Source organism: Vombatus ursinus, unplaced genomic scaffold, assembly GCF_900497805.2.
Source record: "Vombatus ursinus unplaced genomic scaffold, bare-nosed wombat genome assembly UNPS02014852.1, whole genome shotgun sequence".
NCBI lineage: Eukaryota > Metazoa > Chordata > Mammalia > Diprotodontia > Vombatidae > Vombatus > Vombatus ursinus.
The window spans coordinates 1,175,727-1,189,825 of record NW_020954630.1 but is presented as its reverse complement, the minus strand read 5'-3'; positions in this window follow the sequence as shown (position 1 = coordinate 1,189,825).

The following is a 14,099-nucleotide window of genomic DNA, read 5'->3' as shown; positions in this document are numbered from 1 at the left end:
CTGCTTCCAAAAAGCCCGGAGATGCTGCTTCCTCGTCTTCACTTAAAAGCCAGCCTTTTTCCTTCTCCATCCAGAAATTCCCAGGAGTTTTCTCCACATCTGCATGGACGTGGGAAGCCCTGGCCTCTTGCCTTTCCTCTAGAGAACTCTGACGTGCTTTCTCCAGGGCCTTCCCTAGACAAGCTGGGGTCCACAGCACGGAACCGAGCCAGAGGCCTGGGCCTCGAGGACCCCCAGGGGCCGGGCCGGGGGGCCCGAGGCCCGCTGTCTCGGCCTCCCAGCCCCGGGAGCCTGGCTCGGGCGGCCTGAGGCCTCGGGCCTCGTCTCCCCACCCGGGGTTCTCCCGCCTCCTCTTGGGTCTGGGAGGGCCGGCATCGTTGGGGGCGCAGTGGGGCTCCTGAGCTGGGTCTGGGCGGCTGTAGGAGCCCGGGCCAGTCCAGTGTGTGAGGAAGCCCTCGGCGGCGCTGCGGCCAAATGCGCTGGTGGCTCCGAGCGGCCCCGCCATGGCCACAGAAACGTGCGGGCACCGCCCCAATGAGAAGTGAGGAACGGCGCCTGCGCAAGAGCAAAGCGCCCAGGCGCCGAGCGCCCCCTGCTGGCCTCCAGCACGAGCGTGAGGATCGGACGAAGGCGCAGCCCAGCGGGAGGCCAGGGACCATTAGGAGGAGAAGGGATGCTTCGCTGCAGGTGAACGCGCAGCACAGAGCTAACCTCGATAGGAGAAGGGAAGTGGGGAAAGAACATAATTCTTCTTGGAATGTGGCTTCACAAGAGTCATTCAAACAAAGAGGAGATGCTTTAGGAAGGGAGGCACATGCTAAACCACACTCTTATCTGGGCTGAGCAGAGGAAGTATATAAGGAGTATTTTTTTTAAAGGATCTGTTTCTGTTATCCCACATCCCATTACATGAATATATTTTAAAACATCTAAATTGTTTAGTAAATTATTTATGCATTCACCTTGCTGTCTTTAGACAACTCCCCCTTTTTCTTTCTCACTGGAATCCTTATTCTTTCCGTCTCCAGAATTACACTTTTGATAGCTTCCCTTTCTTCCTGGGTCTACTTCTTGAATAAAATTTTAAGCAACAATATAGTACTTATTCTTCCCCTGAATCTTTTAAAAATCTGCTTTTCTGAAATCTAAGGGGTACTATATACATAGCTTTCCTCTCCATCACAAATTATAAAGTGATGGAGCCATCACTTCTCATCAAGATTTACTTCTTTTTCATTCTTGACAGTCATTTCTTATTACTCAGGAGGAAGTGAGCTAAGGATGATTTTTAAAATTTTCAAATAAAATTTTGTTTTATTTTAGTTACATGAAATTTTATTTCAAAATGTAAAAACCATTCTTAGTTTCTGGGCTGCACAGAAACAGGTGGCAGCTGGCTTGGATCCTTAGGCTATAGTTTGCTAATCTCTTCTCTTGTCAATGAGAGGGACATTTCTACCGCAGTCAAAAAGATATTCAAAGGAAGTAGAGGTGGTGAGTATTTTTCCATTCTTGCTATGCTAGTCTCTGAATGAGAAAACTTGACCTCCTCTACTCTCCTTTTCTCTATATCATTTGCCTTGGTCATGCTATCTTCCTGTCCATTCAGCAGCCTGGATGTGATCAGTGAGAGGGCAAGCAGTAATTTACAAAGGAAATATTGAACTTAAAGTAAGCTTGGTCACTATAAGGTCACCCTTCTCTTTATTTGTGAAGTGCCAGATTCAAGCCCCCTGCTTTTTTGCATCACCTCTGATGCTCTAACATAAGGACTGTAGGTTGTAGCCTTGAAATGCTTGAAATTCCTTCTTTATTTCTTTCCTTCCTACTTCTTAGCTGTAAAGCATCAACACACTGAGAGATACTTTGTCTGGAGGGCACAAACACTATGTTATTAGGGAAATGTGTGTAAGCACTAGATCGTTAAGAGTTATTAGTGTTTTTGAGGATCAAGTGTAGTATTATGCATATGATTCAACGCCTAAGATGAGACCCTTGTCCAGGTTATCACAGTCCAATTTCTTGAAATTGGGAGATTAGCAACAGTGACAGAGTAGTACTGTCTAGTTTTTTTTCCCCCATTACTGCTCCAACAAAGCTCTATGGAGAAGATCAGACACAGTGGGTCACTTTTCCAGTCCATGTCACAAATTCAGCCCATAGGGAAGTGAACAGGGTAGGAACTATGGAACTGGAGTCTACTGGGATTGGACTTAGTCCTGTGTCTAAGAACAGGGTGCTCTTACTCCGGAGTAGCATCATTAACTTAACCTCTGAGCTCAAAAGACGGCCTCAGCACTGTTACTTTGACTTAGAGGGGTATCTTGGACTCAGCCCCCGCACTCAGAATAGGGCCACAGTGCTGTTACTCTCAGCCTCAAGCGGTATTATGGATTCAATTCCTTGGTTTAGAACACGAAGTGATTGGAAGTTGTAGTTATAGCATTGTTTGTCTGAACTTAGAGTGGAATCAGAGACCCATTCCACAGACTGGGGGTAGGCCTGTAGTTCTGTCCCTGTGACCCTACACATACAGGCTCAGATAAGGGGTTAACAGGCAGGGCTGCTCTGAATCTGCAGTCGTCTGTTTAGCGGAAGGGGCTACGGCCTATAACTGTCTACTAGAGCCCCACCCTGTGGTAAGTTTGCAGCAATGTCTTCCAGATTCAAATCAGGGTCTAGAGAATCCAGGAGGGCATCAGACTGGGGCATAGGGAGTGCTGAAAGTTCGTAGCTTCCTGCCCTGAGCTGCCTCTGTGATTCTTAAAGAACAGTTACTCAAATGTAAGCTATCAATAGCCATGTGGGAAAAAAAAATGTACCAAATGACTACTAGTTAGAGAAATGAAAATTCAGGCAACTCTGAAGTTCTAACTCACACCCATTAGAATAGCAAAGTGGACAAAAAATGCAAAAAGGTCAATTTCTCAAGGGCTGCAGGAAAACAAGCGCATGAATGAATTATTTGTGCAACTGTGAATGGGTCTAGATATCCTGAAAAGCAATTTGCAACTATGTCCCAAAAGTTATTAAACTAGTTTTTTGATGGAGTGATACCACTGTTAGGCCTAAACCTCAAAGACAGCAACAACAATAAATATTTATATTTCGCTTACTATGTGCTAGGCACTGTGCGAAGTGCTTTACTATTATTTGATCCTCACAACAACCTTTGGTGGTAACCTTCAATGACATGGTCTGGTTCACATAGCTGTTAAGTGTCTGAGGTCTTCCTGACTGTAGATTCAGTGCTCTATCCCCTGTGCCACCTAGCTGCCTAGAGGAAAAGTACCTAAATGTACAAAAATATTTTTAGTAGCTCTTTTTGTAGTGGTAAAGAACCTGAAACTAAGGGGATACCCATGGTTTGGGGTGTGGCTGAGCAAATGAAGGTATATGAATATAATGAAGTACTAATATGCCATAAGAAATGTTCAAAAGGATGGATTGTATGAAACCTGGGAAGATCTGTATGAATTGATACAGAATAAAGTGAGCAGAGCTCCTCATTTTGCAGATTAGGAAATTGAGGCTAAAATTAAATGATGTGCTCAGAGTTACGTAGCTAGTAAGTAAAGTTTTCCTGACTCCGAGTTTAGTGCTCTATCTAATACAATACCTGGCTGTCTAATTTAATATAAGTGGTTATTCTAATACCAGGGTGGGAAGGGTATTTAAAAAGAGAGTCCCTCTATTTTGAGGCAAGATGTCAGAAGAAAGGGAGGCAGTGTATGGTCTGTGCTGAGCTCTATCTTTGCACTGGCTGTCTCTCATTCCTAGAATGCCCTCCCCTGTGATTTCCACCTTAATTTCTGTGACTTCTTTCAAAGTCGACTCAAATCCTACCTTCTTCAGGAAGCCTTTTTTGATCTTTCCCCTCAATAGTGCCTTTGTCTTTATATTACTTTCAATCTATTCTATATGTATTATAGATAGATGGATTGTCTTATACAGACCAGCTGGCCCAGGTGTAGCATGGTTAGACATGGTTTTAGGTCTGACCCACCATGTCTTCAAGAAGGACTATGATTTCTACCTTTGTGAAAGTAGGAAAGGGGCCAAGGCTGCACTTTCAGTAGCTGAAAAGAGTAAGAGATGGATAGGATCTAGGACAGCTGAGACTGGGAGAGTACTCATTTTGTCTCCTATATCTAAAAGGGTTATTGGGCTAGAATTTTATCTGTCTACCACACCTCAAATATAGGTAGTCTAGGGATATAATACTCTCTTTTAGGGGTTTCTCTAAAGGGAAAGATAACACTCAGCTTACTCTTGGCCAGCTTAGTTCCCTACCACCAAATGCTGGTTACAAAATAAGACAATCACAAATAGTAAGCAACAATTTAACAAGGCAAATAATAATTTTTTAAAGTAATATTTCCCCCCCAAAATGCATGTAAAACAATTTTTAACATTTTCTTTTTCTTAAAGTTTTGAGTTCCAAATAAACTTCTCCCCTCCCTCTTCTCCCTCCTCCCTAAAGCAGTAAACAATTTGATATAGGTTATTGTGGGGTCCCAATTGGGGAAAAGCCATAATATATAGTAGGAAGTGAAAAGTCATTAACTTGAACTCTGTGAAAGGTGGAAGCTCAGACATGGTGACTTGTTAATAAAAAGTCATAACTTAGATAATGAATCATAATTCAGACACTGAGTCATAACTTAGATACCGTGGTTGATGAAAGTCATTACATGAATACTGTGACCCGAATGTGACCAGGCAATAACAATAACACGGACCCAGGTACCCATACATGATTAATAAACAAACCTATGTTTGGGCATTTTACCCAATAACATTGGCTTAATGCCCAAGTTCATAAATGAGCTCATTATTAAGCAGAAACCCCAAATATCCACCCATCAATAGTGATGCACTCTATGGCTCCACATCCCTTTGTTTGATTTCTATAATTATGATTGGGCTTTCCTGGGGTCTTTGCAGGGATCCATTGAATTGTCTGGCGCCATCCCAGATTGCCTCTGTTTGTAAGTATTTATAATGATTGATCAAACTACCATCCATAAACAGTCTGGAGCCCCTTGACCTCTTCCTTTGGTATCATACTCATCCTACAGTTATGGGGGGAGGTACAGGGTTTCCCAGCCAGGGGAATCCTAGACTTTACAGTTATACGTGTATAATCATACAAAATGTATTAGTCATATTGTAAAAGAAAACACAGACAAAAATACATAAACAAATAGAGTGAAAAACAGCATGCTTTGATCTGCATTCAGACTCTGTCAGTTCTTTCTTTGGAGATGGATAGCATTTTTCATCATGAGTCTTTTGGAAGTGTATTGGATCATTGTATTGCTGAGAATAGCTAAGTCATTCACAGTTGATCATCTTATAATATTGCTGTTACTGTGTACAATGTTCTCCTGGTTCTGCTCACTTCATTTAAGTTTTTCCAGGTTTTTCTGAAATCAGCCTGCTCATCATTTCTGTGCTATGGCACAGTAGTATTCTATCACAATCATATACCTCAAGTTGTTCAGCCATTCCCCTATTGATGGATGTCCCTTCAATTCCCAATTCTTCGCCAAAAGAAAGGCAGATAATAATATGGAAATGAAGAAATTATACAGATTAGAGCAGGTAATAGGATATATGAGTAAATGAGTTCTTCACCTTGAGAGCAAGAATCTCAGGTCAACTAAGAAGAGAGTGATGTCATGAGAAAAGTTTTCTTTTATCAGTATCTGGGGAGGCAGAAGATAGAAATATAGAGATATGATGCTAAACCAGCACCCTGGAGTGTGCTGTAGCCAGCTCAAATTAGCTCTAGAGCCAATAAGTTAATTTTTAGTGTGAATATTTACACCTTAGAAATCAGCAAACAAATCAAGACTTGATTTATTGTTTTGTTAATTATCTAGACTAGGCCTTTGCAACCTGTGGCCTGTGGGCCCACTCATATCAAGCCAAAAGATTTCAGGCAACTCGCAAAAAATAAAGAGTATACTCTACATTTTTTGCCAGCCGTCTGAAATCCTTTGGCAGGCTGCAGGTTGTGCAGGCCTGATTTAGACTTAAGAAAGCAATGGAGTAAATGTTAATAACGCAGATTAAACTTAATCATTCAATCAATAAACATTTACTAAGTGTCAACTATGTACCAGGCACTGTCTTAAGTGTTGAACATACTTAAAAGTGTGTAGTGTGCCCATTTTTTTCCCCCTGAGAGAGCTGGTTGTTAAAGTTACCTCTCCACCATTGCCCATATGTCTACAGTTTAGGGGGCTCACATTAAGCATTTGAAAACTCAAAAGATTGTCTTACTCTCATCTCTTTCAAACTCCACTTCCTTGGTTCCTTTAACAGTCTTTCTACATTTATGCAGAGGACTCTCAGTCAGACTAGTGTCATGTACATAGGATACAGTGTCACAGGGCTGCCCTTCAGGGAACCATGTCACTTATCTTGGGAAAGAGTTGTTTTTTGTACATATCTAGATAATTTTTTTTTTAACCTAGCCTTAATCACTGAATGAGCATTGCCTCAGTCAAACTGAGACCTGCTAAAGACCTTAGCTTTTAAAGGCCAAGGTCTTCCACTGCATCTGGGACCATCTCCAGTCATCCTGATGTGTGTCTGTCAGGTGGACCAGATGGCTCCAGAGGAGAAAATGAGGCCAGTGACTGCACAGTCCTCCCTCACTTAAATCCAATTCACTTGCATGTCAAGGCATTACCTCCGTGATGTCACGGTCTTCTTCAAGAATGAAGGACAAACAACAATCTAGATAATTACATGTTGTCCAGAGCTCAAGAGCCCTGGGAATTGCAGTGCTGGTTGGACCACCAGCCCCACTTCTAGCTCTGCCTTTGCAGCCATCAGTGAGGGGAGCAGCCTCTGTGGAGCCACTCCCTGGCAACTGCTTCTGTAGATGCTGCAGGGCCTTGCTCAGCAGCCACAGGAGCAAAAAGCTCAGAAAAGAACTTGCCAACAAAACCCTTGGCACTGTTCAACAGCAGAAGAGGACATGACTTTTTATACGTGGAAATGATATTAAAGAAGATCCTTATCCTTCTGCTTTGCCATGATACCCCAAGGACCATGGAACCTTTCCATCTGACTTGAAGTTAAAACCTATTAGAAGGTTGTTCTTACGTTAGAAGGTGAATTGTGGGGCAGCTAGGTGTCTCAGTGGATAGAGCACCAGCCCTGGAGTCAGGAGAACCTGAGTTCAAATCCGGCCTCAAACCCATAACACTTTACTAGCTATGTGACTCTGGGCAAGTCATTTAATCACAACTGCCTCACAAAAAACCCCAACAAAACAAAACAAAAAGGCAAAAGGGGCAACTAGGTGGCGCCCTGGAGTCAGGAGGACCTGAGTTCAAATCCGGCCTCAAACACATAACACTCACTAGCTGGGTGACCCTGGGCAAGTCACTTAACCTCATTGCCTAGCCAAAAAAAACCAAAGTGAATTACTAGAAAGTAGTAACTGTCTTAGATTTTCTATTTGTATGCTCAGTGTTTTTGGCACACTACAAGAACTTGATAAATGCTTTTTCACTCATCCATCCATCCATCCATCCATCCATTTATTCATTCATTCATTGTCTCCCCCATTAGAATGTAAGTTCCCCTAGTACCGGGACTGTCGTAATTCCTTTAAACACTGTGTGCTTAAATGTGCTTGTGATTATGGGTATGATATAGGTTTGAGTTTGGAGAGTGTCCCAGGTGACACTTGTGGTGCTGCCATAGCAATAGATACCCATATCAGGCTTGTTGTCTTGCTTTCTGCTACCTAACTAGAAAATGAATTATCTAGTTAGGGGATGTAGTGTATCATTTGGCCACCAGGTGGAGCTACACTTAGGCCACCAGCTTACCGATGTTGTCCAAGAACCTATAGCACACATGGGATAAGGTGTGGGGGGTAATGGGAGTAAAGGGAAGGGAACTATAATGGCTGCGGTATTCTCATTGCTCACTAAGGCACTTGCCTATAAACTTTTTAATTATTTCTACTTTTACCAGACCAGGTTTGTATGGTTTATGGGATATCACTGGAATATTATTCTGAAGTATGAAAAGAATAGAAATCTTAATTTGGGTCACACCATTCCATATTGGGGGAATCTGCTCTTGCTTGACTAACCTCATTCATAAGACCCAGACAAATGGATTTTTAAAAAATCGGCAACATACTTTATTAAACTACAATAAAGAGAATAACTTTAAATAAAATTTTAAATAAAATAAATAAAATTGCCACATAGCAAAAGTACAAATAAAAAGCTTTGGCAAATGGATTTTCCTGGTGATATTTCCAACTATCCCAAGCACTCCTGGGGAATAGGATTGGGGCAAGGTGTTATATGATGAGAACCTGATAGGATTAGCTCCGCAAATAGTTAAGCAAAAGGGAGGGAAGTGAGGAGAAAGTCAGTCTGATCTCACCTGCAGCTAAGATTTTGTTGCAGTGCTGGTCAATTTCTGGGGAAGCACCCTTCTCCCTGGTTAGCACAATGCCTTTGTCTTTGTCTCCAGGTCTTTGTCTTTCACTATTTCAGCTTTCCAGGATCTGTCTTTGCCCATTCTTTGCTTGGTGCATTTCAGGCCACTGAAAGCAGCAAGAGGCTTCAGGTTGTGAGCCCCATTGAGAATTCCTAGTCATGGAGCTTTTCTGTTTCCAATGACATTGAGGGAATGGAATATAGTGGACCAGGAGTCTTGATCCACTTTGAAATTAACCAGTTGCTAAAAGGGAACATGTAGAATCTTTCCCCATCTTCCAACCTCTTACTTAGCTTCATCCATGACTCAAACTCATGCTTAGGTGTCCTGCTCTTGATTTCCGGTGAATTTAGTTTCTTCTTATGGCAGCCCTTGGAGCTCTTCAGACTATAACAGAGAAAAAAGGTATCGAAGACTCCACTGCATTCTTATGCCCTACATAGATATACATGTTAAAACTTGTTTCCTCCCTCATCGGTGAAGCCTTCATAGTATTTAAAGGTCCAGAGAGATTAAGCATTGCTCATTTTCACATAGGTAACACGTAGAAGAATTAGATTGTGAATCTAGGTCCTCTAGTTCTAAATTTCGCACTTCCAAAGCTTACTTTGGTTCAAGTGTGTGTAAGGCCATTGTGGATGGGATGGAGGCTGAAGGGTTTTTAGATGCTAAAGGAAAAGACAGTTGAAAGGAGGCAACATATTTGGGGTCCTTCAAGTTAGAGGCTGTACATCGCCTCATTGGAGTCAATAGAACAATAAGATAATGCAATAGGATAGAAACACTCCTCGATAGCTTCCCCCTTGGGATGGGTCAGGTGATGATTTGTGTTCTCACCTGGAGCATTCTCCTAGAATCCCTTCAGAGAGAAACCAGTAACAGAGAATAGAGCTCAGACCAAGAGAGGTGAGCAATTGCCCTCTGGTGTATTTGAATAACTATGAGAAGGGAAAAAGGAGAGGAAAAGTGAAATTTTCCCAGGGCCATAGCAATAGTAGGGAAGACTCTCAACTCAATTTCTCAAATATATTAAAAAAAATGTAACCACTCATTATGTATCTGTTCCTGTGGTCCCAGGCCTCAAGAACTTTACAGTATTAGAAAGAAAGGAAGAGCCAGAACTCACAGGAAATCGGTAAGTAACCCTACCATATACTAAGTGCCCAGTAAGTAGTGCAGACACTATGTGCTGTAGGAGACCAGAGGGGAAGAAAAAAAAAGACTATGACCAAGAGTAATTAGAGGATTCATGGGGAGTACAGACTTGAGCCTGGAATAAAAATAGGTAGGATTTTAATAGAGAGAAGGGCATTCTAGGAGCAGCAGGGCTAAGTAAGGAGACAGACTTGACTGAAGTAGAGAATGTGTGTTAAGAAATAGTGGGAAATAGGACTAGATGGGATAAGTAGAAGTCTTAAAAACCAGAGCGGAAAGGGTTAGACATTCCATTCTTTTCTTCAGGAGACACAATGCTGTCCAGGACTCAAGGACAGTATGGACAGGCATTTTCTCTGCTCTCTCCTCTTAGCCTCCTTAAAGGAATCAAGACTTTTTCATTGTTATTTCCTTACAACCTCTAGGGGGCAGGGCAGCATCACTAATAGTACAAATGCTTCCCCAAGGTTACAATTCTCAAGAAAGCAGCGCATTTGGATTTATTGAGAACTGGTTGGGAACAGATCATAGATTTAGTGAGAGAAGGGGCTTTAGAGGCCATATAGTCCAACACTTTCATTTTACAGATAAGTAAACTGAGGTTTACAGAGGTCAAATGACTTGCCCGAGCTAACTCAGGTATTCTGTGTCTGAGGTGCTCCAAGAGAGTCCAAGAGAGGCTAGGACTTGTTCCCTTCAGCTCTGGGGCATGGAGGCCTCTTTGTCAAATGAGCTGTTGGTCCTTGGGCCAGCTAGTGGGTCTGCCTACCTCCAATGTCTCCCCACTCCAATCCAACCTCAATTCAGTCACCAAAGTGATTTTCCTAAAGTAAGGTTCTGATAATGTCATCTCTCCCTCTACTCAATAAACTCCAAAGGATATTCCTATCATGTCTAGTATCAACTGTTTGGCATTAACCCTGTGTTTGGCATTGAAAGCCCTTCCTAATCATCCCCCCTCCTACTTTTCCAATTTTCTTCCACCTTCCATCCCTCCCCCATGTACTCTGTGATCCAGGGGCACTGGTCTTCTTGCTGTTTCATGAACAAGATACCCAGCAGTCTCCTCTGGGCATTATCTCTGAATGTCACTCATGCCTGAAAAACTCTCCCTGTTCCTCTTTACCTACTGTCTTCCCTGATAACTTTCTAGTCCCAACTAAAATCCCATATGGGGTCTTGACCCACAGTTTAAGAAGCACTGAAGGGGTTGTGAGTGGAAAAAATTTAAGAAGACCTGTTCTAGAGGAAACCTTTCCCAACCCTTCTTAATTCTAGTGCCTTCCTTTTGAAAAATTCTTTCCTATTTATCCTGTATAAAGCTTGTTTACACACATTTGTTTGCTTGTTACTAGCTCCTTGAGGGCAGGTGCTTTCTTTTGACTCTTTTTATATCCCCAGAGCTTAGGACAGTGCCTGCCACATTGTAGGCTCTTAGTAAACGTTTATTGACTGACTTTCCCTTCCCACCTCTAACTACTTCGGCTTGATACAGCCTACACTTGATTCTAATTGTGTCCTGTTATTCTGTTAAACACTGTATTTGACAGAACTGATCTTACTTCTCATAAAAAGCAGTGGTTGACCTTGTCCTTACATTTCTTCTTCCTTTGTTCATAGCATGAGAGTATGAGGACAGCTCTAGGAGCCACATAGGAAAAAGGAGGCCTTTCTCAGGCCAGGACTGAAGTCACAACCCCAGGCACATTGTTTGAGAGTTTTTCATCTTTAGCTAGAGACACAATCATAAAACATTCACATATTTCATAACTGCACTGCAAAGGACAGAATTTCTTTGAACATAGGACCTTCTTAAATCAGCCTCCGCAGACGTGAGCCTAATGCAGTGACCCCTGGGATTATATAAACTTAGACCCTCAGACTCTCAACTTGGCTTTCTTTGTATTCCCCATGTATGTATATGTATATATGTACATACACACACACATATGTATATATATATACACATATTGTGTATATATATGTGTATATATATGTGTATATATATGTACACACACACACACACACACACACACACACACACACACACACACACATATATATATATATATATATATATATATATATACACATATGGGTATACTGGAGCCAGCCCCTATTAGTTCTCAAGATCCAACTGATAAATTTTTAGTGTGAACATTCAAATGCTTTTCTTCTCGTGGAATTTTATTAGATGCCTTTATTCTGAACTAATCATGTGTTCTGGCTCAACTGATTGATGGGTGCCATGAGCTATGGATGGGAGTCAGCGGGAAGGAGTTCCCTCCTTGTTCTCTCTCTTTTTTTTTTTTAAATTTTTGGAAGCAATGGGAGTTAAGTGACTTGCCTAGGGTCACATAGCTAGCTAGTAAGTATCTGAATCGAGATTTGAACTCAGGTCCTCTTGACTCCAGGGTCGGTGCTCTCTCTACTGCACCACCTAGCTGGTCTCTCTGGCCCCTCCCCTTCTTGTTCTTGAACTGCTTCCTTCCATCTAAAGACTTTTGCTCATACTGTCCCCCCAGGCTAGAATGGATCCCATCTTTCTCTGTTGAAGAGCCTCCTTTCTTTCAAGTCCCAATTCATATCTTCCTTCTCCATGAAGTTTTGGTTAAAATCTCCTTCCTGTCAAATGAAAGTTATCTCACTTTCTCTAACTTCTCATAGAATGTTAACTCGACATTTCGTGAACCGTTTATTTCATTCTCTCTTATATTGTAGTTACTTGTGCACTTCTCTTTGGCTAAATAGATTTGCCTTTGTCTCCTTGGTGTCTAGCACAGTGCTGGGCACACAGTAAACACTTAATAAATGTGTATTGATTGATTGTAAATTCTTTGAGAGATGGGTATGTGTATTTATGTTTTGCATACACCTTATCTGTAGTGGGTGCTTAGTAAGCGTTTGTTGAAATGAGTTGATTTCTCACTTCCAAATAAAGATTCTCCAGATATTTGCAGAGGAGAAACTTGTGCTACAATTAAAAAAACCAAGTGATATAGATTCTGAGTGAATGTCATGTCTGCTTCAGTGACCTTGTTAAGAGGAGATAGCTAAAGGTATTTATTTGTTAAGCGCTTACCATGTCCTAAAGTGGTGCTAGGATACAAATACTAGCATAAGGAAAGTGACCTCACGTGTGGAGAAAGAGAAAAAGGGAGGGGGGGGAGAGAGAGAGAGAGAGAGAGAGAGAGAGAGAGAGAGAGAGAGAGAGAGAGAGAGAGTTAGTTCAAATGTAGGTGAGTCTCCATATGATACAAGGGATTGTCTCCCCACATATAGCATAGTGGTGTCCTCGTGTGGCTCAAAGGGAGGCAGAAGAGACATTTCTAGCCTGCCCCTCCTCTCCCTCTCCACACCCCATCCCACCCCTTCTTCTCTAAGGGAGACTTTCATTCCTGTCAGGAGAAGGAGCAGGAAGCTGGGGCCAAAGGCTACTCTGGTTGTTCTCAGAGAGAGGAAGCATTAGAATAGAATTATATCTATCTATTATTAGTTTAGGGGATATGATCAGGTTCTATCTAACAATAAAGAACAATTAATTTGGACCCCAAAGACCTGGGTTTGGATCTTTGCTTTCTAATTTATTACCTTGTACTTTTTTGTAAAATGAGAAGGTTGGGCTGAATTTCCCCTGTGGTGCCTTTTGGTTCTTAATCTTATTATTCTACGGTGGGTAGAGGGGACGATAATGTCTTCAGATCTAAAATTAGGGTGGAGTGCCTGGGGCTTGCCTTAGGGCACAAACATTTAGAAGGCACAAAAGTTTAACACTTGAATTCTTGCCACAACACAGAAGCCAAATTAGAAACTAATTTCCTTCCTGTTCAACAGAATTTGTCTTTGTTACTTAGATTCTTTTTCATTCCATGAATTATGAAATTAATGTGAAAATGTGCCATTCCTGGCTTAACTTGGCCTCATTCACATTACTTGTTCTGCATGTCAAAATTCCTAGAAATATCTCCAATTATCCTTGTCTTTTACACAGCAGGAAGCAGATCCAATAAAATTAAAGGACTTGACAAAAGTCATGGACAAAGCCAGGATTAGCATTCAAGATTCCTTCACAGTCCTGTAATTTTTTGCAATATATTATATCCTCTAAAACTTGGGAAGGGGCTTTGAGTGTTGATAGTCTGGAATCAGTCTTTTATTCACAATTACTTGAGACAGTTCAGAATCTCATGGTAGGGGCTATTACTCCCCCTTCCCCCCTCCATATTACCCTTCCACCCCCACCCCCACACGTTTCTACTGGTCCAACCACTTACTCTACTTTGTACCTTTAGAGTCTAAGGACTGTTCCTTTTCCCTTTCACACCAACCTAGCCACCTGTCTCTTCCTAGTTTTTCTTCCCTCCAGCTAGAGTGAGAATTCCTCCCCACCTCTCCCATTCCCTCACTACCTAGCACACCAGGCAACAGAGAAGTAACCACAGGAGGGCAGTGTGTATGTG